Raw genomic sequence first — 26,787 nt, forward strand, 5'->3', positions numbered from 1 at the left:
AGCATCTGACTTCGGCTCAGGTCATGATCTCACAGCTTGTGGGTTCAAACCCCATGTCGGGCTCTGTGCTGACAGCTCAGAACCTGGAGCTGCTTCGGATTCTGTGTCTCCCTCTCTCTCTCTGCCTCTCTCCAGCTCGTGCTCTTTCTTTCTTTCTCTCTCTCTCTCAAAAATAAATAAATGTTAAAAAAAAATTTTTTTTACCCATGTTAAAAAAAACATGTTACCCAATAACCCGTGTTCAAAAAAACAAAACCCACAATGTTAAAAACCTAGGCTCCATTGCATAATATGTAAAATTTTATTAGCACTTCTTTCTGAGACTGTACTCATGTGTCTCTCTCCGCAACATCAACCTTGAACCTCTGGAGACAGGGAATTTTGGTTGATTCTTCTTCCTATGGCAATGACTGATGTGTAAGTAGTGCACCCTCTGTGTTGGTGGGATGGGTGGACGCTTGCATGCAAGAATGATAGACACCGTTCACCTTGCTCCTTATTTCTGCCACTGTTTCGTGGCCCAAATCTAGCACACGTATCTGGAAAATACAGGCAGACCTTAGAGATATTGCAGTTTGTTTCTAGACCACTACAATAAAGCAAATATTGCAAATAAAGTGAGCCAAATATATATTTTTGGTTTCCTGGTGCATATAAAAGCTATATTTACACTATGTTGTGGTTTATTAAGTGAACAATAACGTTATGTCTAAAACAGTGTACAACCTTAATGAAAAAATACTTCGGTAAAAAACACTAACCATCATCTGAGCCTTGGGAGACTCATAATCTTTTTGTTGATGGAGGGCCTTGCCTCAATGCTGATGGCAACTGATTGATCTGGGTGCGGGTTGCTGAAGGTTGGCGTCGCCGTGGTAGTGTCTTCAGATAAGACAACAGTAAAGTTTGCCACGGTGATTGACTCCCGCCTTCCTGAATGATTTATCTGTGAAATGTAGAAATTATTGCATTTCACCCACAGTTTAACTTCTTTCAAAGTTCCTACTTTATCAACTAAGTCCATGTAAATTCTGAATCCTTTGTGGTCATTTCAACAATCTTTATAGCATCTTCACCAGGAGTAGATTCCATCTCAAAAACTACTTTCTTTTGCTCGTTCTTAAGAAACAACTCCTCATCCATTCAAGTTTTATCATGAGATCACGACAATTCAGTCCCATCTTCCAGTTCCGCTGCGATATTCCACTTCTCTTGCTAATATTCACATCTGCTGTTACTTCCCCCACTGAAGTCTTGAACCGTCGATTTGTAAAAAACACAATATCTGCAAAACACAACCAAGCAAAGCACCATAAAACGAGGTATGCCTGTAATCATGTCAGGCAGCTAAAATTGTAACCCGACCAAAACAGAAAACAATTTTAGAAATACGAAACAATTCTAGTAGGTAGATATTCTGCATAGAAATGACAATGAGGCATACAGATATGGAGCGGCTTCATGCACAAGATATTTTTTAAATGCAAACCAAACTTTTCTGTAGCTTTTGATCCATACCTGGCACTTGTCCAATACGATCAGGCTTTTGGCCATTATCCTTAATTAATTCAATTCTACATTAAATTCAATATTCTTCAATAACTCCCTTTTCCAAAAATGCATTTGAGGTATTGATGTTAACATTTTATTAATAGCTCTGCAATATTTACATTCTGTGTGACACTAATATCAAGGATCCAAAAATAAGATAAACTGGAACTCAATTTTTCCTAGGCATACTTCAACGCAATTTGTATATGTGGCCAATAAATTATCCAAAAATCCAGATTTTTATTAAGTGCCTAGTATCTCTCAGATACTGTGGAAATTATGTACTCAGTGACCAGGGAGGTGTTTGTAAAAATGACCACGAATTCTCTTCTTGGAGTGTGATACTGCACTTCCCATCAAAAGGTAGAGTCGACCTTCCTATCCCTTGCATCGTAGATGGTCCTGTGACTTGTGAAAAAAAATGTGATGCAAGCGGTGGCTTTAATTCCCCAGCTAGGGTTTCCTCTCCTACTGTATCTGGGGCCCTAACACCACCGTGTGGATGAGCCTGAGCCAGCCTGCTGGAGAAGAAACATGGAGACACATCAAGGCTCTCTGGCCAATTGCGAGACCTATCAGCAAGGCCTTCCTTAGTTATTTGGTCACCATCTAACTCATTGGCTGACTCTAGCCGTTCGGCCAGCCCAGAAGAAGTCAGCTGAGCTGCCCAGACCAGAATCGCCTGACCACAGAATCACGGACTAAACACATGGTTGTTGTAGGCGCTAAATTGGGGGTGGAGGAGGTTACTAGCAGAAGCTATCTGACTAAAACAGGCAATGGTTTTACAGTTCAGAACACTAGAGTCAAATGAATTCTCATTTAGGGACTTTTTTTGAAAGCGTATTTATTTATTTTGAGAGAAAGCGCAAGTGGGGGAGGAGCGGAGAGTGAAGAGTGAGGGAGAAAGCAAGAATCCCAAGCAGGCTCCGCACGGTCAGCGCGGAGCCACGGGCCTCGAACTCATGAACCATGAGACCATGACCTGAGCCGAAGTTGGACGCTTAACCTGCTGAGCCACCCAGGTGCCCCTTTATTCAGGGACTTTTGCGGTACATTCCTATAAAGTCAAATCTGCAAAGTCTCAATTCTATGTGCCCTATAGGACAGAAAAAAACGGTATTGGATGTGCACTGAGTGCGCAGAGGCTTTGGGGAAACACCACAGCTTATTCACCCAACGTTTGCTGAGCATCTCTGGAGTCTATGGGGATACAAAGACGATCAAATAACTCAGGCTCTGCTCTCAAAAGTCTTAGTCAAGGAAATGGAAAAACACAATAGTAATCAGAGGATTAAAATAAAATCTGATAATCTCTGTGAAGGAGTCAGGCCTGCGGGAGGCGGCCGGGAGGGTGAGGAAAGAGAAGGGAGGAAGGGCCCCCTCGCCCTACCACCACAGTCAGATCTGAGAGATAAAAAGAGTCAGCCAGGAGAAGTGAGGGATGGGAGTTTACAGGGTCAAGAAGAAAGGAGGGAGCCAGGATCCCATTTGTTATAACTTCAAGTAGTTCCCTGGGATTGGAAACCAGAGCAAAGAAAAGGGAAAGCAGCAGACAAGAGGGGAGGGGTGCGGCAACCGAGACACGGAGAGGTCGTGCTAAGAACCTTGAATCTTATTTTGAAGGTAAAGGGGAGCCACTGAAAGTTTTTAAGGTGGGGAGATACCATGATAAGTTTTAGAAATCTGTTTGCTCAAGTTGCCAGTCGTAGGAATGGTGAGAGGAAAGTTAAGTGGAGGCAGGTAGACCAAGGTGAAAGCTGCACTACATGTCTTGGAATCGTGATGTCCGCGTGGGTGGGAGGATATAGGATGTGGACATGGAATTGGTGCATAAAACCCGGGTAGGGTGATTAGGAACAGGTAAAAGAAAAGATCATTGTTAAGGGTGGATTAGGGACTTACGCAATGGGGAAGCTAGTTTGCAGGTAAGAGTTGGAAGCTGTGTTTGACATATTGAGCCTGGGGCATCCATGGGAACCCTGGATGGAAACGTGCGCCGTTAACATGCTGCTGGCGAGCTCAGCAGAGACGTGGAAGCTGAAGGTGCACACTTAAGGTGATGGACCCGAGACATTCCCCAAGAGCCTCTGGGGCTATGCCCCTGGGAAAGTAACCTTCCTTTCCGGTGTCTACGTCTGAAAATGAAGATATTAATCATCATGTGACAGGGACGTGGTGAAAATTACACGTCATGATGTTAAACACAATGCCTGGTACATGACAGGCATTTGACACATGTTTATTGTGAATGAGAGTCAAGAAGAGAACGTGTTCAGTGAGAAAGGGCCCAGGATGGGTGGGGAAGTGGGGAGCTCCAGTATTTAAGAAACACTAAGGAGCAAAGGATACTGAAAGAAAATAAGTAAATAAAGAGAAGAAAGTAAGAGAGCAGGCAAATAACTATTCAGAAAGCTGTTTACTAATATAAGCCTACTATCTTCCAAAGAAGGTCATACACACTGACCAATAATTCCTTCTCTGTGTATCTGTCCTAAAGTAATAATAGTTGTTGGTTTTTTGTTTTTGTTTTTGTTTTCATTAAGAACAGGGGCATCTAGGTGGCTCAGTTGGTTAAGCGTCTGACTTGATTTCAGTTCAGGTCATGATCTCACAGTTTGTGGGTTTGAGCCCTACATTGGGCTCGGTGCTAAAACCTGAAGCCTGCTTGGGATTCTCTCTCTCTCTCTCTCTCTCTCTCTCTCTCTCTCTCTCTCCTCTCTCTCTTCCCCTTCCCCAATTCCACTCTCTCATTCTCTCTCTCTCAAAATAAGAAAAATAATCTTAAGAAATTAAGAACAATATTTGTATAAAATGTTTGTTGTGTTTTAAAAAAACATAAAGAGGGGTGCCTGGGTGGCTCAGTCGGCTAAGTGTCCTACTTCAGCTCAGGTCATGATCTCACGGTTTGTGAGTTCGAGCTCCACTTTGGGCTGTCCACTGTGAACACAGAGCCGCTTCAGATCCTCTAACCCCCTCTCTCTCTGCCCCTCCCACGCTCTCTCACTCTCTCTCTCTCTCTAAAATAATTGTTTAAAAATCTTTAAAAAAACGTAAGGAACATAAACAGAGAAGAGCTATAAAAACTGTGGTAAATTTATAGGACTTATTTTATGACAAGGGTGGTCGGTCAGAGTTGAGACAGTGATGAGGAATGATGATGTTCATGAACCAGAACAAAATATACCAACTATTAATAGAGATCAGATAATATGACTTGAGAATTTCTGGTTTTTGTTACTTCCTTCGTTCCTTACGATGAGGATGTACTAGTCACACTCCAAAACCCCTACCTGAAAAATAAATAAATCAAAGGCAATACAGATACTTCACTCAGGGTGGTGGGGGGAAGAGTACTCACCTTGCTTCCAACGTCACTCACAATAAGACCTCTATCTTTCTATGATGGTTTCTAATGATTCTGATGATTCCTCATCATGTACTCTTCCTCCTGCCAAACTCTGCTTGTTGGATTGTTTGAGTTTTCCTACTTCCTACCCTCCTTCCTTCTGCTGGAATCCTGCCTCATAGAGACGAATGCCTGACCTCTAACTAGACAGGCCTGTTTCAAAACATACCTACCCCACCAGCCCCACCAGCCCCTGTGACCCACCTGGATCTTATCTCTAATCTCTCTTTCTAGTCAGTGACTATGGCTTTGTGCTTCCTTCAAGGCATCACTATTTCATCTCATGCTAAAAAACACCCTCGGGTCATTCTACGGACAAGTTCGGGAGTGGAAGGGAAAATCTTCAAATGCTCTAAAATCATTGCAAAATTGTGTGTGTGTGCACATATGTGCTTTTTTTTTTCTTTTCTCTTTCTTTCTTTTTTTTTTTTTTTTTTGAGGGAGAGGACCCATAACTTTCACCAGATTCTCAAATTTCCCATGACTCAAAAGACGGTAAGAAACAGCATTCAATTCTCATTTGGTCCTTTTGTTCTACTGGCTCTGCTAGGGTTTATCCAGCTTGGTGCCTCTTCCATGCCTGGTAAGGAGCCTTGCGCAAAACAGGTATTTGGTTGCTGAATTCAACCGAATGGAGTAAACACAGATGTTGGCATTTACCAAGTTGGAAAGGGGAAATTTTTTAAAAGGAAGAAGAAACAAACAAAAAAAACCCGGTAACTCCTCCAATGTAAAGATTCTATCACAACCCACACAAGCACAAAAGTGAAAGTGAAATCACTGTATTTTCTTCAAAACCTCGGGCCAGCCCGGCCTGCCAGCAAGGCTAGGATTAGAGGATCAGGAGAGGTCGTGTGCAGTCCTCAATCTGCCCCTGACTCACTTCTATTTTGAGTAATAATTCTCTCAAACTCACTATACCTCATTTCCTATTTGTGCAACACGGAAAATAATTCTTGCCCCTTATCTACCCAGTGAGGAGGTCGTCAGGAGAACAGATGACACACAGAATGCTTTCTGAACACTTCATTAGGCAGTCTCCACAAATCTTTTCATCAGAAAGCCTGTGGTTGCAAAGGCCCGCTCAGCTGTGGTGCTTGTTTTGATGTCCCGATGCTTTCTTTCAGGTCTAAAATATTTCCAAATGTGCTTGAGTTTAACATCGACGGTAGGAAAAAACGGGCTGGAATGCACTCTGACCACACTCCAGACCAGCATTTCTCAATTTTTAACCCATATTCCCATTTGATAAGCAGTAGAAATCCCACTCCCTCTTTAAACTTTGTATTAGGAAAACAACGGTTGATTCTCTCCCCCCTTCTCAACATACACACTTCTATAATAAATACATCTCACAATAAAAAGGAATGAACTATTGATTTGTAACAGCATGGATGAATCTCAAAAGCGTTATGCTCAAAACCAGTGCAAAAAGAGTACATTGTGCATGATTTTATTCACATAAAATTCTGGAAAAGCACATGACTCTACATGACAGAGGAGCAGTTGTCAGGGGGGAGGATGGGGTAGCAGGACAGGAGGGGCTCTAGGGAACTTTGGGGGAAGAGGTGATACAGATATCCCACATCTTGATTGTGCCGTGTTCACAATGTATGCACACGTCAAAACTTAACACATATCTGCATCCATTGTATGCGAAGTATACATCAATAAAGCTGTTTGTAAAAGCTGTATACCCCTGGCACCTGAGTGGCTCAGTCGGTTGGGTGTCTGACTCTTGATTTTGGCTCAGGTCATGATCCCAGGGTCATGAGATCAAGCCCTGCAGCGGGCTCTACAGTGAGCACAGAGCCTGCTTAAGATTCTCTCTCTATCTCTCTCTCTCTCTCTCCCCCTCTCCCCAGCTCTCTCTCTCATAAAAAAAAATTATTATATGCCACTGAATTACTTTCAAGGAAATTGAAACCTGTCCATGTCCCCATAAAAATTGCTCTAAAACATGAGCTTACCGACCCTCTAGACTGAGTCTTTGATTCATTCTTTAACCCCCAAGACTCAGTACAGCAAGCAAGCATTTAACACTCAGTACTCCCCATTTCCACAGAGGCCTGGTGGTTTCAGGCCGCCTGTGCTCATTGTGTTCTCTCCCTGCAAGTGACCTCCTGCTTCTTTCTTCTGCTCTTCACGCTTTATTCCAGATGCAGCTCAGGAATCTCCTGAAGCCGAGTCAGCCCCCTTCTTGGGCTCCTGTAGCTCCTGGGCATATTTCTTGCCTCTACTCACCCCTTCCATGAACCTGTACACCTAAAGGGGTTCTTAACCATTTATCGTGCCTCAGTCACCTTTGGCAGTCTTGTGAAGACTTCCCAGAATGAGATAAACTACACAGGCGCGTGCAGTGAACTGATCACAACATATGGTTGTCAAACTATCAAAACACATATTTGATGTAATAACACGTGCCTTTTTACGGATGTATTAAATGACAATATCCAGCGGTAGGTCAAATAACTGCCATTATTTCAAAGTAGCGATATGTATATGCAATATTTCAAGAGAGCTGCACACAGCTGTGATAGGATATGTATATGAAAATATATGTGTTTCCTGGTGACCACGGGTCACAGGTACGGCTGATGCTACTGTGTTTTCCATCGCCGTTTCTCTCTGAAGGAAATACTGCGTTCCAGTTAGAGGTTACTGAAAATGTAATTTTTTCTCCATTCAAGTTCACAAAGCCGCTGAATTCCATCCAAGGACAAGGATCCATGGACACCTGAATAAGAACTGCTCTTTAGAGAGGCTGTGTACTATTTATCTTTGTGTTCTCAGTGCTCTTAGCCACACAGGGGGCAAGGGAAGCTTAAGGGCCCGGGACAAAACACCGTAACGATAACAATGACAATATTACGTAGGAATTCAAAAACAAAGACAAATAATTTCTCCCGTTAATAATTGTTACCATCGCTGCTAGTATGTTTCCACCAGACTATGTCCTGGAAAACTGTTCGCTCAATGCCAAGGAACTTCAGATACATCTACCTGAAACCGCATCGTTCTTTGGCCACCTTGTAACATAGTCTGTTAATTCGCCAAGTGTTACCATTAAGCCAGGAAAAGAGAGTATATAAAGACTGAGGAGATCTAGCGGAAGTCAACTCCCTCACCATGACCTCACTGTGTCCATCCGATGTGACCTTCACATGGATGGTGTGGCTCTAGATACATGAGGAATGTAAGAAATTCCCTTGGCTCAGTCTTTTCCTCCTCATTGCAGCAGACGATAACGCAAGATGCTTTGTCCCAACCACGCCTCTCTCTTAATATTTCTAAATACTTCCTTTCTTCTCTTTACTGTTGCAGTTCTTGTTGAGAGCATTTCGTAAGAGTGTAAAAATAATGAAGTAGGTTCAAGTGAACTGGAGTAACAATGGAGCACCTTGTGGGGAAAAACCCTGTTCGCTGTGAATTTTCACATGACCCTCTTCGGTCTCATGCTGCAGATTCAGCCATGCGCTCTGGGGCCCAGCTGGTGTGTGGAGGCTCAGGCCACAGAAGGAAAAGGCATCTCGTCCGCCTCCCACTCTATGGGACCCATTTCCTCCAGTATTTGAGGAGGACTGGTTTCTTCACTTCCAGCAGAGTTCACGTGAACTAAGGTGAGTTTAAAATTTTGACCTTAAAGCCTCTGTTTTCACTCCCACCCAAGAAGTTTTTAGAAGCCACTCTTACCCTAAATCAGTCAGATTCAAAAGAATGTTGAGCAAGCCTGTTATCCACCCACACCCCTACTCTGTCGGAGCCCTAAACATCTGCAACATTAAAAATGAGATAAGCAGTTTAGGGAACGGTATGTGAAGATAGTGGCTTGTTGCCTGAACAAGGACTTGGGAGGTCCCGCAGAACTACCGAGGGAGGACAGACCCTGCTTGCTGGAGGAGAGAGGCACAACTCTGAAGTAAGCTGGCTGATGTGCAGAACATTCTGCCCATGGCAGAAATGAGCGTCTTTCCCGTCTCCACTCTCTCGCCCTTCGTCCACAAACATGTTCAAATTGATTGCGTTGTAGAGTAGTAACAACTACCTTTACACCACTTCTCCCCAAAGTTAGCAAACTGCCACCCCATTATCTCTGTGTTCTAACTTCTTGAGTGCAGTCCACAGCTGGTGTCCTCACTTCCTCCCTATTGCTCTCTTCTCGAACCTCTCTCAACTCTGCCTCCAGCCACCAGCCTCCACGCTGGATTGTAGTCTGTAAGAAAGGAGAATGTCAAAGTCAAGGACTCCATAATTGCCAGCTGGATCCAATGGATGGCTTGGAGTCCTTGGCTGGCCCAGTCCACATGACACCTGACACTCCTTCCACCTGAAAACAGTCTCCCCTGCTCTCCTTCTACCTCTTAGTTGTACCTGCAATGTCTAGTCTGACATCCACATTTTAACCCAAGTTCAGATGGTTGCAAAGAATCTAGTTTACGGTGCTTTGTCATGCCAAGATCCTTGATAGTCAATAATTGTACATTACTCTTTTTTTCTGTTTTACGTCGCATTTTCCATTCCATTTCCCCACAGGTGTTTTTCTTAGCTTTCCTGAGATATAAATCACATATCATACAATCCATCCACTTTGAGTGTATAATGCAATGGTTTTTGGAATATCCAGAGTTGCGCGATCATCACCAGAATCCACGTTAAAACATTTTCATCACCCCAAAAAGAAACCTTGTACTGGTTGGCAATGACTCCCCTTTCCCTGGTCCCCTACCACAGCCCTAAGCAACCACTGATCTACTTTCTGTCTACAGGTTTGCTTATTCTGGGCATTTCATACAAATGGAATTGTACAATATGTAGTCTTTTGTGACTGGCTTCCTTCACTTAGCATAACATTTCAGGGTTCATCCATGTTGCAGCATGTATCTGTACTCGTTCCCTTTTATAATCCAATAATATTCCATTATATGGATATACTACATTTTATTTATTCATCAGTTGGTGGACATTTGGTCTGTTTCTACTTTTTGGCTATTGTAGACACTGCTGCTAGAAACATCCATGCACAAATTTTTGTGTTACCCACAGATGTTAAACCCAATTTATTTCTATGTTTCAAAGTCTTTTCTTATCAATAAGCTTTTCATGCATCTCATCCACAAACTATATACATAAATTAAAAATTAAATTAAAAATTAGAAATACAAATTAAAAGAAAAAGGTTTCTGTGACCATAATTCACCAAATACATGCAAAAAAATTGGACTGAATAGTAATACTGAGTAGTAATAAATTCCAATTATTGGTAATACACAATCCAAGCATCAGAAGTATATTGCAAAATTTGACAATTATTAAACATAATAAGTAAAATTTGGAGGGGGTTCCTGGGTGGCTCAGTCGGTTGAACGTCTGACTTCGGCTCAGTTCATGATCTCGCGGTTTGTGAGTTCAAGCCCAACATCGGGCTCTGTGCTGACGGCTCAGAGCCTGGAGCCTGCTTCTGATTCTGTGTCTCCCTCTCTCTTCCTGTTCCTCCCCCACTTACGGGCGCTCTCTCTTTGTCTCTCAAAAATAAACTTAAACATTTTTTAAGTAAAATTTTGTTGGAAATATATCCATTACTAGAGATGAACTGGGTTTATTTTCCAAATATTAGTTCATGGGTCTGTGGATGCCTTTGAATCACACTGAAACAGTTTGGCATAATTACATCTTACCACTTTTTTTTTTTTTTTTTTTTTTTTTTACGGATGCAATCACTGAGAAACACTTCAAAACACACAAGTGAGGGCACCTGGGTGGCTCAGTCGGTTGAGCGTCCGACTTCGGCTCGGGTCACGATCTCACGGTTTGTGAGTTCGAGCCCCACGTCGGGCTCTGTGCTGACAGCTCGGAGCCTGGAGCCTGCTTCGGGTTCTGTGTCCCCCTCTCTCTCCACCCCACCCCTGCTTGTGCTCTGTCTCTGTCTCTCAAAAATGAATAAACATTAAAAAAAAACTTAACAAAATACACAAGTGAAGGAATGGAAGTATTCTGCTTATACCATTGTTGCTCAAATCGTTGACATCCAGGCTAGCCAGAACCCCGCAATCACTTTGTAATCTATCATCAAAAACTATGTTTAGGTCTCCCTCCAAAAGTGCTCAAAGCAAACAGCCAAAACCACCTGATTCGTAAAAGGAAGTGTGGCCCAGTCCTTAGTCACTCACTTTCTCACGCCTGCGTCAGTATTTAGAATGGCCCCTTTGTTTGGAGCCCAGGTTTTTGTACACTCCCCAAACACATCACGGTAAGATGGTAGGCAAGAGGGGTGCCTGTTTCCTGTAAAGTGGGAAGCTGACTTGTTCTCAGGGGGATCTATTTCAGAAAAGGGTGTAAATATGGACAACGGACACCTGAAAATTGCTTCCCTCACCCAGACTGTGATTTCATCTCCTATAACCACTTTGACTCTCAACTCCACAGCTCCAGATCAGCCTCCACTGAGGCCCAGACCCTCAGCCCACAGTGCACTGCTTGGCCAGACCTCAGGTCCCTCAAGAGTCCCACATACAGCTAATCTCCCCCCAAATCTATCTCCCTGCCCATCTTCCCAGGCACCCTCATCCATTCTGTTCACCACCCTGCCACTAGATTAGTATGCTACACTATGCTACTATGATCTAGTAACTGACCTAGTTGAAATCCTTCATGGGTGCCCCAGATCTATCTTGACCTTTTGCACATAAAGCATCTCCTCCAAGAGACAGAGTGAAGCCAGATCCTCTCCAGAGAAAGGGTGCAAGTTCTCAACCTCTAACCTTCTAACACCCAGCTAAGCCATCCAGGAGACAGGATAGGTTAGTAGTTAAAAGGATGGACTCTGGAATGGGACTACCTGATTGAAGGCAGTCATTCGAGGGGTAACCTTGGGTGAAATCTTTGACCTCTCTGAGCCAGTTTCTTCACGTACAGAGGATAATAATACTATCTTTCTTAAAGGGTAGGTATAAAGATGAAATGATGAAATGTGTATAATATGCTTAGTACAGTGTGTGACACATGATAAATTCGAGTAAGACCTCAATGGATCCTAGTGGCCAACATCATGAAATAAACCACCGATGTCTTAAGTTGAGAATCCAAAGCCATTTCAAATTGGGAAAGCCCCTTTTCCAGCCTCATCTCCTGTCTCTCCCCAACGTTTCCCCCACAAGCTCCCCATACCATACCACTTGCTCTCCTCCTCCTCTCTCCCAAATCAGCTTTTCACAGACCTGAGTCTTTGCTTTCAGCCTTCCTCCCAGCTAGAATTCTTTCTTTACCATCTGCCTTGTGAATGGCACCTTCCCAACAGCCTCCCTGGTTGTTTTGTCTCAAGTCTCCTTTGCTGATCACTCTTCTTCTTCCAGAACTCTCAGTGTTGGAGTGCCCTAAAGCTCAGTCCTTGGACCCCTCCTCTTCTCTATCAATGCTCCCTTTATGATCTCCCTGTCACCAGTCTTTAAATATTTATATGCTGATCATTTCCAAATATGTCACCAGATCAGACCTCTCTTTCCACTTATTGACCTCCACTTGGATATCCAGTGGACGTCTCAACATGGACAAATGTGAAGTCTTAGTCTTACCCGCAAGTCTGCTTCATCTATCTGCATGTTGCCCCCCAAGTGTTGCTGGCAAACTCCAGCCTTCCTACTGCTCATGCCAAAAATATTTCATATCTAACCCATGATAAGTCCTACTGGTTGTACCTTCAAAATATGTCCAGAATCTGATCACTTCTTATCCCCTGTACTGTCATGAACCCTGGTCAGAGCCATTATCCTCTCTTGTCTGGATTACTAGTCTCCCTGCTTCAAACTTGCCTCTGCAAGTCTATTCTCAGTATAGCAATTGGAATGACCTTTTTGAAACCTCAGTCTCATCATGTCCGCCTCTGCTCAAAACCTAGCAATGGCTCCATATTTCTTCACATTTCTTTCATTATAAAACTCAAAGTCCTTTTTTTCCCCCTTAATGTTTATTTATTTATTTTGAGAGCAAGTGAAAGCAAGAGCAAGGGAGGGGCAGAGAGAGAGGGAGAGAGAATCCCAAGCAGCCTGCACACTGTCAGCACAGAGCCTGACATAGGGCCCAATCTCACAAACTGTGAGATCATGACCTGAGCCAAAATCAAGAGTCAGATGTTTAACTGAGCCACCCAGGTACCCCCTCAATCATTAAGATAATGCTTAACAGTCCAACTCTTTTACTTCTCTAACCTCACTTTCTATTACTTCCCCCCACAAGCTCTGTTCCCGGCACACTGCCTTCCTTTTTATTCCTAAATCTGGCCAGTAGGCAATTTTTTATTTGCCTTAGCTATTTTCTCTGCCTGAGGACCTTCCACCAAGATCCCCACATGACTAACTCCCTCAGCAACTTCAAATCTTTGCTTATATCTCATCTTCTCTATGAGAACTCCCCTGACCCGAGCTGGGGCTCAGACATAGCCACCTGAACCCAGAGCATTTCTATTCTCTATGTGGTTTCCCAGGTTGCTCTATGCCAGAACTAGTCTTACCTGGGCCTCTGAGGAAGTGAAAATTAAAAATTCACTTTGCTGAGTCTCTCCTCTGGTCCCACGCTAGGTCTTGTGAAGAAAAGGAACCATCCTGATTTCATAGGGATCAAGTCACTTGACCCAGATCACCAGGCTTACAAACAACAGAGACGCAGAGCCATGTCGGCCTGATGCCTACACTGCACCCTTTCTTCAGACCACTCTGCTGAATGCTAGATGCTCATGTCCTTGCCCTGCCCCTCTACCTGTAGAATGTTAGCCTACTTCCGGTTCTGGAGAGTCAAATGAAAGGCAGTCAGCTTAGGGGTTTCTTTTTTTGTTCTTTTAATGGCAAGTCATTGTGTTATGTCCATCAATCTAAGCTGGAAACAAACAAAACACATGTGTAATACATTCCACGTTTTCATCTATAGGTGCTAATGACAGAATCGCTTCGAGCAAGAAGGTGTGCTAAGTTAGAATCTTGCTCTGCGTCCCGCTGGGCTCCTGGGTGGCTGTTTGCAGTCTTCCGGCCCTTTCTTCTCTTTCTCCCGTCCCCACCCCCTCCTTAATTGTTCTCCAAGAGAAAACAAGAACTCCAACCAACTGATGATGTTCTTTCCATATTTAACATTCCTTGTCGGTGAGTAGTCATTTTTATGAGCTAAGAGGCACTCTCCACAGTGACACCAGGGCTAGAATCATTCTCCTGGGCTCAGATTCTCACTCTGCCACTGTCTAGAAGCGCTATGCGAATGATTTAGCCTCTAAGTTTTAGTATACTCAGCTTTAAGCTATTAAAAACAAAAGCTCTTCCTTTATGGAGACTGTAAGGATGTTCAGAGAGAGTGCAACGAGGTACTTAGCACTGTCGCTGCACAGAGCAAGTGAACACTCGGGGGACAGTACTTATTTTGTTGTTATTCCACAGGTGCTGGCTGGGAGATGTCGGTGCCCACTGCTCCATCCATGAAGCGATCAAGCCGCTGCTCCCCACCCAAGACTCAACACGCTCTGGAAGACAGTCATCTTAACTGGTTCTATAGTCAACATCCATCTCATGAAATGACCTTATTTGTTAATACTAGTAAACAGAAATTTCTGACTTCCTTGTTGAAGGAATGTTGTCATTGAGTTCTGAATGCTTACCTTAAAGGGAACCACTTTCATATCATAGAAATAAAATAGCCACTCTAAATACAAATGGTTACGAATTTTATCTTTATCTATAGTCCACATTCCCAGCAAGCGTTCTGTAAACTTTCCTTCCGATTCTCAGCAAACTGCAGCTTCCTGCCACTTCCCCTATTAATCCAGTTGTAGTCACATCCCCTCACTGTCTATTCAACTACATGATCAAATAAGAACACAGACTTACTGAAAGTTCGACTAAAGTTAGACATCAGCTCTCAATATCTAGTTCATTACTGTTATGCTTTTATGATTAATTCTTTGAAAGAAAGCTAATTCAAGAAGCTTAGTTATGCAAAACTTCAGAATAATGGCAAAGACCATTTCTTTTTTCCTTTTTCTAAACATTGTAAGACAACTGCTTTACCATTTATATTCATTTTCACTTTCCAGGAACAGGAAGAAATATTTAAAGAATTTCACCAACAAATCACCAGACAGAAAGAGGATTTACCAGACTATAGAAATCTCTGAAAACAAATTTAAAAGTTAATAACAAGTTACTATGCATGATCTCCCTTCCAGTCTTCTTATTCGTATCCAAATAACAACACACCAGCTAGCTGCTCACAGTTTTACTTTCTGCGGTACTTTTCCTAGGTGCAAAATGTTTGACCCTGCAGACTAGGTGACTCAGCACATTCAAATTGCAGATCTCAGGTTTAGAGGGTGGATGCCCTCCTCTCCTCCTGCAAGTACTGCAGAGAAGATACCAGGATGGGATTTTCTTCTTCTTCTTCTTCTTCCTCTTCTTCTTCTTCTTCTTTTTCTCTTGAGGTTTGAAAGGTCAAAGATGCTAAACATATGCCTCTCTAACAATGAACAAATGAACGAACGAATGAATGAACAAATATAAAACAAAGAGAAATAAGATTGGCAGAAAAACAATTCTATCTGATTGCTAAAGAGATTATAGTACTGACACATTAGCATTTAAATTGCCCCAGGAGGACATGGGGGGAAATACCTCACTGATGCTAAGGTGGTAGGGAAGCTGGTCAAGTTTGCACCTTTTTTTCTACTATTGTTTAACTGGAACTGTTCTTTCCAGTTCATCCTGTTCCAGGACGAAGGTGAAACATGCATTAAGAAAGCTAATAGTTCACACAAAGGCAAATTAACTCATTTTTTTTTTTTTAATTACAAAGACGATGAAGCTGAGTAATGGAGACTTTTGAGCACTATGCTTTTCTAGCGATACATATACTAGTGGTTCCCCAAACTTGCAGATGATCAAACCACAAGGGGAGGTTTTTATAAATGTACATCTACAGTCCCCTTCCTGCCCCCAATTCTGATTCAGTAGGTGTGTGGGGTGGGGCCCAGCAATCTGTAAAACACTCACCCCACCGACTCCTTTGCAGGGCTAAGTTTGGGATCAGACAGCAGATAAACAAAGGTGCAGCAAAACAAATGGTGAACCACACCTCCCCCAGCCCGACTATAAATCTTGTGGATAAAAGAGAGTTCTTGTAAAATTTAGGAGGATGCATCCTCGAATACTAACGCTGTTAGTAAATATCAGTGGTATTCTTCATTGTCTTAACTTTTAAAATTCCCAATGAAATCCTAACCTTAAAAAGTTATTTCAGGACATGACCTTGTCTCCCAGTTCCTGTTTATAGTGATGAGCTCCACATATCTCTGAGCCTGAAACAAAGACTCCTGAGCCAGGCCCTGTGTTTGCTAATTTCCTTCAATTCGCTCCCTTAATCTTCACAGCAACCCCTGAAAATAGCTACTCCTATCCCTGTTTCACAGACGAGGAAGCGGAGGCTAGGAAAAGCAAATCATTTTAGGGATAAAGCCAAGATGTAAACGATGTCTCTTACTGGCTTGGTTGGGTTGGTTGGTTATTTGGAGGAATTTACACATGAGATTTGGATCTGTTCTTTAAAAAATCTCAGGCCGGTAGAATCCTCAGACACTCGGCAACATCGGTTGGGGTGGGCATCGTGCCAGGTGCCGGGCAGATACGAAGAGATACAAACAGCTCCCTGCCAGAGAAGGGCCTTTCCTGGCCCCTTACAGGGTGGTGGAGAGGAAGAAGGAGTGATCTCCCACGAGGTTCTTCTGGACTGCGTTCAATTATCCGTCCCATTGTCTCCAGGAGCATAGTCTTTGCCATCTGAACTGTCACATCTGCACTCTTGACTCAGAAATGTGTTCACCCAAATCGTGGGTGCAGAAGGCCGTGTGTGAGGGACACTGGTGGGAGGGGCTGACTGGGGCCCTCTTTGAAAGCCTTCACAGAGGATGTGGCTTGCGAGCTAAATGTTGAAGGATGAAAAAGACTTCACTAAGCAAAGGGGAGAAAGGGTGTTCTAGGCCCAGAGCAGCACGTGCAGAACCTGCCTGGTCTAGCAGGAGACCTTAAGGCTAAGGTGCAGCTGAGGGCAGGGGCCACGGAGTGGGGAGGGAAGCTACACAAAGACAAAGAAAGGGATTGTATGCTGTGTGAGGAGTTTAGATTTTAAAACATGCACAAGGAGCCAACAGTGGTTTTAATGCAGCAGTCACAAGACAGAATTTGTATTTTATTTTATTTTTTAATGTTTTTTTTCATTTTTGAGAGAGAGAGAGAGAGAGAAAGAGACAGAGCGTGAGCGGGGGAGGGGCAGAGAGAGAGGGAGACACAGAATCTGAAGCAGGCTCCAGGCTCTGAGCTGTCAGTACAGAGCCCGACGCGGGGCTCGAACCCACAGACCGGGAGACCATGACCTGAGTCAAAGTTGGACGCTTCAGCGACTGAGCCACCCAGGTAGCCCCTGAATTTGTATTTTAGAAAGCCAGTGCTTGCCACGGGGTGGAGAAGGAGCTGTACACAAGCACACAGGGAAGGCTGGTGGGACATGCCAGGACATATCCAGTCCAAACTAACACAAGGATCCTGAGGTTAAAGGAGGGACTTCTTTGGACAAATTTCTCAGGTTGAGGGTGCAAGCTTTGGGGTCTGGTGGCTGAAAACTGGCTTCAGACCTCTGTCTGTGACTCACAGGCAAGTTTTGGGCAGCCACTTAGGTGGCTGGCTGCAGGCTGAGGGGAAGAGGGGAGAGTACGGGAGCCTCCAAGGTCTCTAAGTGGGCGGGTGAAGGCACATGTCATGAACCAGGCTGGGGACACAGAAGAAAGACCTGTGTCTGAAGGAAAAGGCAGTGCGTTTGGTTTTGAACATGTAGAGTTTGGGATGCTTACAGGATTTTCTTTCCAATAGGTAGTTGGAGACACAGATTTAAAAAATGGTCAGAACCAGAAGAGCAGATCTGTGAGTCATTTGGGAGCACATTTGAAGCCCTGGAAATGGAATTTCGGGGAATGCTAATTCATAGGGCATACTGATGGGAAACCAGAGTAGCAATTGTTTTGTTCAAAATGGAACCTGTAGTTCAGGTTTATCCGAAACACATACAACAAATACACACTGAGCACCAACTGCATGCCGGGCACTGCCCTGGAGCCTACGATTTGAACAAGCAGACCAAGCCACCAAGAGCTCACACTGTCACTGGGGAGTAAGGCCGTCCACGCACTGTGGGAAGACCACTCAGAGGGAAGTAGGCAGAGGGCAGAGATGTTGAGTGCCTGTGGGAGGCCCATGCTAGCTCCAGGGGTCAGGAGGCTCCTTCTAAGCCCTTTATGGGCATTATCCCATTAATCCTTACAAAAACCCAATGAGGTAATATGGTTATTATCTTCACCTTAAAAATAAGGAAACCAACCTATAGAGATGTTAAGTAACTTGCCCCTAGTTACTTGCTAGGTAACAAGGGAAGAACAAGACAGGGATTTTACTAGCTTACAGCTAGTAAGCTTTTCGAGAAGCCCTTGACCCAAACAATCTAGCTCCAGACAGAGTTCATGCTCTTCCCTCCTCTATGAATTGCCTCTCGCTGTCTGATAAATGCTCAGAGAAAATGAGACTTAAAGAAGGAAGAAGAGATTAACAGCACATCACAGTGGTTAAGAGCACAGTGGTTCAGGTTGTATCTGGAAATAGCAAGTGGTTGGTGTCTGCTATATTATTATTTAAAGCATGGCAGCTTCACAAAGAAGTGGTCAGAAGCCTCAAATTCAAATGTGAGCTCACTATTTGCTAATTCTGTAACCTGGGAACAGAAAATGACCTCTATGAACCTGTTTTGTTGTTTTTTTTTTTCATCTAGAAAATAAATCTCACCACTCAAAGATCATCCTGAAGATAAAGGGATATAACCGCATGAAACACATATCAGTCTCGAGCACACAACGTTGCCCTCAACAGCTGGTGGAGCTGGAGAAAGGTCTCCGTTGCAGATATCACACCATCACTTCTGCATAAAAAGCTGAAGCTCAGAGTGGACACAGCATCTAAAACAAGATTGTTGGGGAACCTGGCTGTTTCAGTCCATGGAGCATGCAATCTTTAATCTCAGGGTCATGAGTTTGAGTCCCATGAGATTACTTAAAAAAAAAAAAAAAAAAGTAAACAGGGGCACCAGGGTGGCTCAGTCGGTTAAGTGTCCGACTTCAGCTCAGGTCATGATCTTGCAGTTCGTGGGTTTGAACCCCTTGTTGGGTTCTGTGCTGACAGCTCACATCCTGGAGCCTGCTTCAGATTCTGTGTCTTTCTCTCTCTGCTCCTGCCTTGCTCATGCTCTGTCTCTCTCTCTCTCTCTCTCAAAACTAAATAAACATTAAAAAGAAATAAAACAAACAAACTACTACGGTTAAAAAAAAAAAGTAAACAAACCAAGATTGTTAATGATTATTAATTGTTAATAGCAATGAATAACTGATATTCTGACAAAAAAAAAAAAAAAACCTAGGTGGGATAAAAATGTCACTTTGGGAACTCCAACTGGTCTTAACAGTTATTAAAGAAAAGTAAATTAATTTTATGAGCCACTGTGAAAATTAGCTTAGGTACACTAAAGGGAAGTTTATTTCACTGAAACTCAGGCCCTTCCAAAGTGACTCAATCAGAAAGGACAGGCTTCGTCTGCATTGTACCTTTTCTCCCTCTACTTTCCTCATTCTAAGATAAGAATATTGGCCAGGTGCCTGGCTGACTCAGTCAGTAGAGCCTGAGACTCTTCATCTTGGGATTGTAAGTTTGGGCCCCACATTGGGTATAGAGATTATTTAAAAATATAAAACCTAAAAAAATAAAGTAAAATAAAATATTGCCCCCTACAAGGTAGAAACAAAATTTCAAAATGAAAGCAAATTAGCTCTTGGGAAGAACAGACACCAAGATCCCAAAGTGCCACATAAAGTTCCATAAGAGGGACCTCCACTGTGCCATGGGGGTCCAGGAAGATGGCTCTCAGCTGGCAGGCTCAGGCATGGGTATAAAAAGAGCATTTGATCATGGCTTTGAAGGACAACCTACAGGGGGCACCTGGGTGACTCAGTCGGTTAAGTCTGACTCTTGATTTCAGCTCAGGTCATGGTCTCTCGGTTTGTGAGATCAAGTCCTGTGTGGGGCTCTGCGCTGACAGCACAGAGCCTTCTTGGGATTCTCTCTCTCCCTCTCTCTCTCTGCCCCTCCCCTGCTCACACTGGCTCCCTTTCTCTGTCTCTCTCTCAAAAATAAGTAAATAAGTAAACTTAAAAAAAAAAAGAACAAAGAAAGGAAGGAAGGATAAACTACAGTGGCCCCTGGCTGGCTCAGTTGGCAGAACATGAGCCTCTCGATCTTAGGGTTGTGAGTTCCAGCCCCAGGTGGGGGGTAGAGTTTACTTTAAAAGTAAATAAATATATATCTAAAGGACAAACTACAGTTGAAGAGAACACCAGCAAGGTGCCTCCTCTGGCATCAACCACTCCCCTAGTCCTGACCACCCAGCCACAGAAGCAGCTCTGTTCTTCAGTGCAACCGGGCCATCCCTGCCTAGAAGCAGCTCCAGGTGAGCAACATGCCTGGGCTGTGAGTGAGCTTCATATGGCTCGTCTCAGGAGGAATATCACCTCCTCTGCAAAGCCTTCCCTGAGCACCTGCCCTTCTAAGGCTCCCACGCCGATATGCCCACGTACCCTGGACTCCCCGCCCCAGCCCCTTGCCCAACACACCCAACTCCACACAAAGTCACATGAACATTCCATTTCGCTTTCTTTATAGTACTTACAATTATGAAAAATGATCTTGTTTGTTTGTTTGTTTTTACTGGTTTCTTTCTGCCCCTCCCATCCTCTGCTAGAAATCGTAAGCTCCGTGCACACCTAGATATTGCCTTTCTGGCTCACCCTTACATTCTCAGCACCTGGCAGGAACTAAAGAACTCACTAAATATTTATTGAATCAATAAAGTAACACAGAAGAGTGTGATCAAGTTGCAGAGGCAGAAAAACAAGAGCTGCATTTGAGAAAATGGTGAGTAGCTCATTTTGGTGCAGCCAGGCACGTACAGAGGAGGCTACGCGGGCTGCTTGCAGAGCGTCTGGCTGGGGCCGCCGCGGTTTGGATTGAGCAGATAGTGGAGAGCCTCTGAAGTGTCTGGCCCGGAGAACCTCTGAACAGATCGGTCCTCACGGAAGGACTGCAAATATAATGAACGGGAAGGAAGCTAGAAAACCGGAGAGAAAACCATTTGTTACCACTAAAATTGGCAAAAATTAAGAAGCCCGATAGGGACGTAATGTACAGCTTAGTGACGATAGTTAACCATACCGTATTGCATATTTGAAAGTTGCTTAAGAGATCTTAAGAGTCTTTATCACAAGAAAAAAAAATTGTTTTTAAATAAATTTTAAAGCAAGCAAGTCTAACAAGTGTTGAGAGTATTTAGGGAACAGTTTCAAACAGTCGAAAATCAATTTGGTGATATCTCTTGAAAGTGATATTTGGCATATTTAAAATGTAGTGATTCTACATGCTGGTATCCAGCCTAAAAAACTAACACCTGTATCTGGTGAAAATAATATAAATATTGTTTATGTTCGCTAACATTGTAAAACAATCCATATCTCCCTAATAGTCTGTGTTGTGTATGAATAAATAAGCAAATAAAAGAATTATCCTGTAAAAAAATAAAATAAAATAAAATAAAATTTTAATATAAAAAGATCCCATATCCACTAATGGACTGATTAATAAAATATAGTATTATTCATACCATGAAATACCAGGAAATTATAAATAATTTATATCTGGTATATTTATATATAAATATAAATATAAATATAAATATAAATATAAATATATATGGATAGATATATGTATATATGGATACATGGATAGATATCAAAAAACATTCAGTGAAAGTAAGCAAATCATAGAAAAATAAGTACACATGGAACCGTTCATATGTATTTAAAATCATTAAACAATACTACATGTTAATTATGGGTGCCATAAACATATAGAAAATACATATTTTTTACACGTTTATTTTTGAGAGAGAAAGAAAGAGCATGCATGAGTGGAGGTGGGGCAGAGAGAGCAGGGAACAGAAGATTTGAAGCGGGCTCTGTGCTGACAGCAGTGAGCCCGATGTGGGGCTTGAACTCATGAACTGTGAGATCATGATCTGAGCCAAAGTCAGATGCTCAACTGACTGAGCCACCCAGGAGCCCCCGTATATAAAATATTTTTAAAGCACATATCAAACTAAACAGGGGTTCTATGAGGTGAGGACAGAAGGAAGAAATGGAAGTCGAATTAGTATTCAAAGGAAACTTGACCTTATCTCCAATGTTTTATGTCATTAAAAAATTGAAACAGATATGACAAAAATAACAATAGCTGTTAATTTGGGGTGATGAGAATATAGTCCATCACTTGGAATCAGAAAAGGGATGCTAGACACTGATGGAAAGCCTGAAGGGATCTCAGGACTGGGTAGATTGGTAGAGGGTCTAAACAAGTCTGAAAGGATGGAAAGTTCAAATTTATATATATATTTATATATATATATATATATATATATATATTTTTTTTTTTTTTTTAATTATGAGAGGCACCATTAAGAAAACTAACAAACATTGGGTTCCATTTTTGAAAGATTTGCTGTGTTAAGGAGGCCTCGACTTGATGTCCAGCAAGAAGACAGAATTCAAAACCCAAGCTGGTACTTAATAGTGGTCCTGGGAAAGTGAGGAAAAAAATGGGTGCCTCAATTTCCTTCAAAACAAACAAACAAATAACTTTTTTAGGGTCTCTGGAGGATTCACTCTGTACTTTTGGTCTCTAGAGGATTCACTCTGTACTTTTGGTCTCTAGAGGATTCACTCTGTACTTTTGGTTTGTTTACAACACATACAGAAACCCATATTCAGTGCCCTCCACTCAATGAATAAATATTAGTTTCCCTCTTTGAAAGTCAGGTTACTAAATTTAAATACACGTTTCTAGAAGGACTGGGGGGGATCTGATCCCTGACAAGCAATTAACCATTCCAGTAAGGCAACTTGTTAACAGTTTCCTTTCAGTAAGCAACATAGATTAACAGAGCAAACAAGGACCCAAATTCACAATGTTCAAACATAAAACTGTATTTTGAAGTCAAACTCCCTATTCTTACATAAAGATTATCAACTTCTAATTTTCAAAAGAATCCACTTACCCTTATAGTGGTGCCTGACTGGCTCAGTCAGTACAGCATGTGGCTCTTGATCTTGGGGTTGTAAGTTCAAGCCCCATGTTGGTATAAAGATTACTTAAAAAAAAAAAAAAAAAAAGGAATGCATTTGCCTTTATTAATATGTACCTCCTCTAATATTTCATAATTACATGTTTGTTTAGTGCCATCCTATCCTTTTATAATGTGTTTTGCAACCTCTGAAAAAGTCAATAGTCTGGAGCGCCTGGCTGGCTCAGTTGATAGGTAGTTGCAGTCATGCAACTCTTGATCTCAAGGTTGTAAGTTCGAGCCACGTTGGGTGTAGAGATAACTTAAAAATAAAATCTTAAAAAAAAAAAGTCAATAGTCTTAGCTCTTCCCTAAAGAAGGAAACACAAGACAGTGGGTGACTAGCCAGGGTGACTCACGGACAGAGTCAATAACTGGAACTCAGAACCCAGGGAGCCTGGCATCCTCCGTTCCTAAAACTGCAAGGCTTCTGCTAACCCCAGCAGAATTTACTTCTTCACTTCACTTCTTTGAGGACCTGGGAACCAGAATATCAGTTTCCAAACTTTTCTCCTTCAAAAGTAGTCAGCAGTCAGAAATAAAGGTTGGCCTGCAAGTTGTAGCCTTTAAAATTGTTTGAGTATCTGAATATAAGATTTCCATTTTCTAACCTCTACTTTTTAATAAGGCATAGCTAACCTCCATGGTACCACCTAACAATCTCTGAAACTAACGTAACTTTGCTGGTGAGCTTTTTGAGGAATCCTCTTTTCAGACCGGGTTACATACAGATCAACTGGTACTGTTTAAACGATTTGCTGTTTGTGTCTGTTCGAGTTAGTGCTATCTTGGACACACTCAGCTCCTAACAGCCACAGGGCTGGTATGCTGAAACTGACCTTATAAAGCCAACAGTTAGTGACTTTGTATACAAGGATTTAAGAGATTATTTTACCCGAATAAAGTTGCTATGTAGCCATCCGGAGTGTATGGCGTTTCTTTCCATTAACACACTGAAGATTTTGTAAGCACTTGAAATTAAATGGCTTAAAAAAAACACTAATATACTAAAATGTAGGTTTACTGACAAAATCAGATATTTTCAGTGAAAAAGCCAACCTGACTGTGGTTTCTGATTGTGCTTTCCTCCTGGGACTTTAAAACGCCTTCACAAATATTTTTTTCACCATCACATATTTCTTATTCCAATTTTATATGTTTTTAAAAAAAGGAACTTAATCACTTATTCAAAGTCACACAGCCAGTTCAGAGCAGAAGTCAAATAAGAGCCCGAATTTAATATAGAAAACTAAGAATCTGATATTGTGTGTCCTTTTCACTAGGCTGTATTGCCCCCTTATTTTATTTTCCTAAAAAAAAAATAAATGTTTACATATCAGTTAAAGTGGTCACATTGAAAAGCTAGCATTAATTATCAGCAGGTCCTTTCTTGAAACAACAAACACAATCAAATTTGTGCTCAAAAATAAGCTATAAATATAATGTTGTATCTTATCATTTCATCTATAAGTTGAAGCCTTCATCATATTCATTAATTAAGATGTCATAAATCTTTTCTATCCTATCGCTTAAATGTTCTTAAACTAGCATACAAAACACCAAAACGCACATCAGCCACACAACACACACAAATCCATCACTCAGTCTCGGTCCATTAGTCTTGCCAAGGTCAGTATCGAGTATTCCTGAAATTTTCACTTGTAGAATGAATGGATGTTTTGTAAGGATTATCTATTCAGGCAGAAAAAAAAAAAAGGAGGGGTGGGGGGGAGAAAACAAGAAACAATTAGCTATTCAACTGGTACTGAGCAAATTCCAAGTATGAAATCCTTTGTTTGTTTTTATTTTGTTTTTGTTTTTCTTACCTACCGGAGGACTCCAATTCACGAAAAGGAATACATCTTGTGAGATTTTTCTAGAGCTTTCCACAGACCTCTGTGGAGACCCTCCTTGTCAGTTTTGGCTCTATTTTGGCAGCCCGGGACTGGAATTTAGAGCTGTCTATTTGCATTTCAACACCCTTCTTTTGTTTTCTGTCCTTCCAGAGCTCAGCCAGTTCAAATAGCAGGTAAGGTAGTTAGATCATTCCAATGACCCTAGAAAACTCAAAGGAGAAAACTTGTCCAAACAATGCGGTTATTTTGGCTAAAAACTACCACTTACTTCATTTAGCCAAGCCTACAAAGCCCAAGCTAGACCATCGTGTTAAAAATTTACCTTAGATTGTTCTTAATACTCTCACAGCCCGAGAGAGAGGTTAGAGTGATTGGTGAGGAGGAGGAGGGGAAAGGAGGGGGCAGTTTTGCCTTCTGGAATCTCACCTGATTAAATATCAACAAAATGTTGAAATGGTCATAGGAATTTACAGGTCACAATATTGCATTCGATTCTGAGAGCAACAGCCTCTATCACTTCTGCTGAAGGAGCTCTCCTATGAGGCACTAACACAATTAAAAGAGAAAAATGCGGGGTGTCTGGCTTAGCTGGTAGAACACGTCACTCCCTGTCTCAGGGTGGCGAGTTCAGGCTCCCTGTTGGGCATAGAGATTACTTAAAATAAATTTATATATTTTTTTAATGTTTGTTTATTTTTGAGAGACAGAGAGAGAGCAAGAGAGGGAGAGGCAGAGAGAAAGGGAGAGAGTGAATCTGAAGCAGGCTCCACACTGTCAGGGCAAAGCCCTACGTGGGGCTCAAATTCATGAACCGTAAGATCATGACCTGAGCCAAAGTCAGACATTTGGTCGACTGAGCCACCAGGCGACACAAAATAAAATAAAATAAAATAAAAAGAGAGAGAGAGAGATACAGAGAAAGAGGGAGAAATGCTTGTTAGGTAGAGAGAGATGCTTGGAGAGAGTAGGGCCTGAAGGACACCTAGGTCCAGATGCAGCTGGTATAGAATTCCTGTCACACAGGCTCAGGTGACCACATGGCCGACATTCTGTCATGTGACCCAGAAGACAGCTTTCCAAGAGTTTAATATTCCAAGAAGCAGCAGATAAATATTTGCAAAGTTGCATATTTTTTTAATGTTTATTTATTTTGAGAAAGAGAAAAAGAGCATAAGCAAGGTAAGGGCAGAGAGAGAAGGAGAGAATCCCAAGCCAGCTCTGTGCTATCAGATCCTGCGCGATCCCATGAACCCTGAGATCATGACCTGAGCCAAAACCAAGACTTGGCTGCTTAACTGACTGAGCCACCCAGGCTTATTTTTTTTATTTTTATTTTTTACATTTATTTATTTTTGATAGAGATGCATCTAAAAAAAATATTTTTTTTACATTTATTTATTTTTGATAGAGACAGAGCATGAGCAGGGAAGGGGCAGAGAGAGAAGGAGACACAGAATCAGAAGCAGGCTCCAGGCTCTGAGCTGGCAGCACGGAGCCCGACGCGGGGCTTGAACTCACTAGATCATGACCTGAGCCAAAGTCGGATGCTTAACCGACTGAGCCACCCAGGCACCCCAAGTTGCATATTTTTAATAGGCAAATCCCCCAGGGTCCATCTTGAAGGTCAGTGTTTGGAAAAAGACTGTAATTATAATGAGGCCATACAGTCACAGATGAGAGATGGAAAGG

The 26,787-nt window shown here is 42.3% G+C and overlaps 1 long non-coding RNA gene across 1 annotated transcript; it reads right to left on the reverse strand.

Moving 5' to 3' along the window:
• Positions 1–262: 262 nt before the first annotated feature.
• LOC131495432 (uncharacterized) lies at positions 263–25,951 on the reverse strand. The gene is made up of 4 exons (XR_009253943.1): positions 25,073–25,951; positions 23,177–23,269; positions 762–1,285; positions 263–539 (listed from the first exon to the last, which is right to left on the reverse strand). It is a non-coding gene; the product is annotated as an uncharacterized LOC131495432 (long non-coding RNA).
• Positions 25,952–26,787: the final 836 nt, after the last annotated feature.

Source organism: Neofelis nebulosa, chromosome 15 (assembly GCF_028018385.1).
Source record: "Neofelis nebulosa isolate mNeoNeb1 chromosome 15, mNeoNeb1.pri, whole genome shotgun sequence".
Classification (NCBI taxonomy): domain Eukaryota; kingdom Metazoa; phylum Chordata; class Mammalia; order Carnivora; family Felidae; genus Neofelis; species Neofelis nebulosa.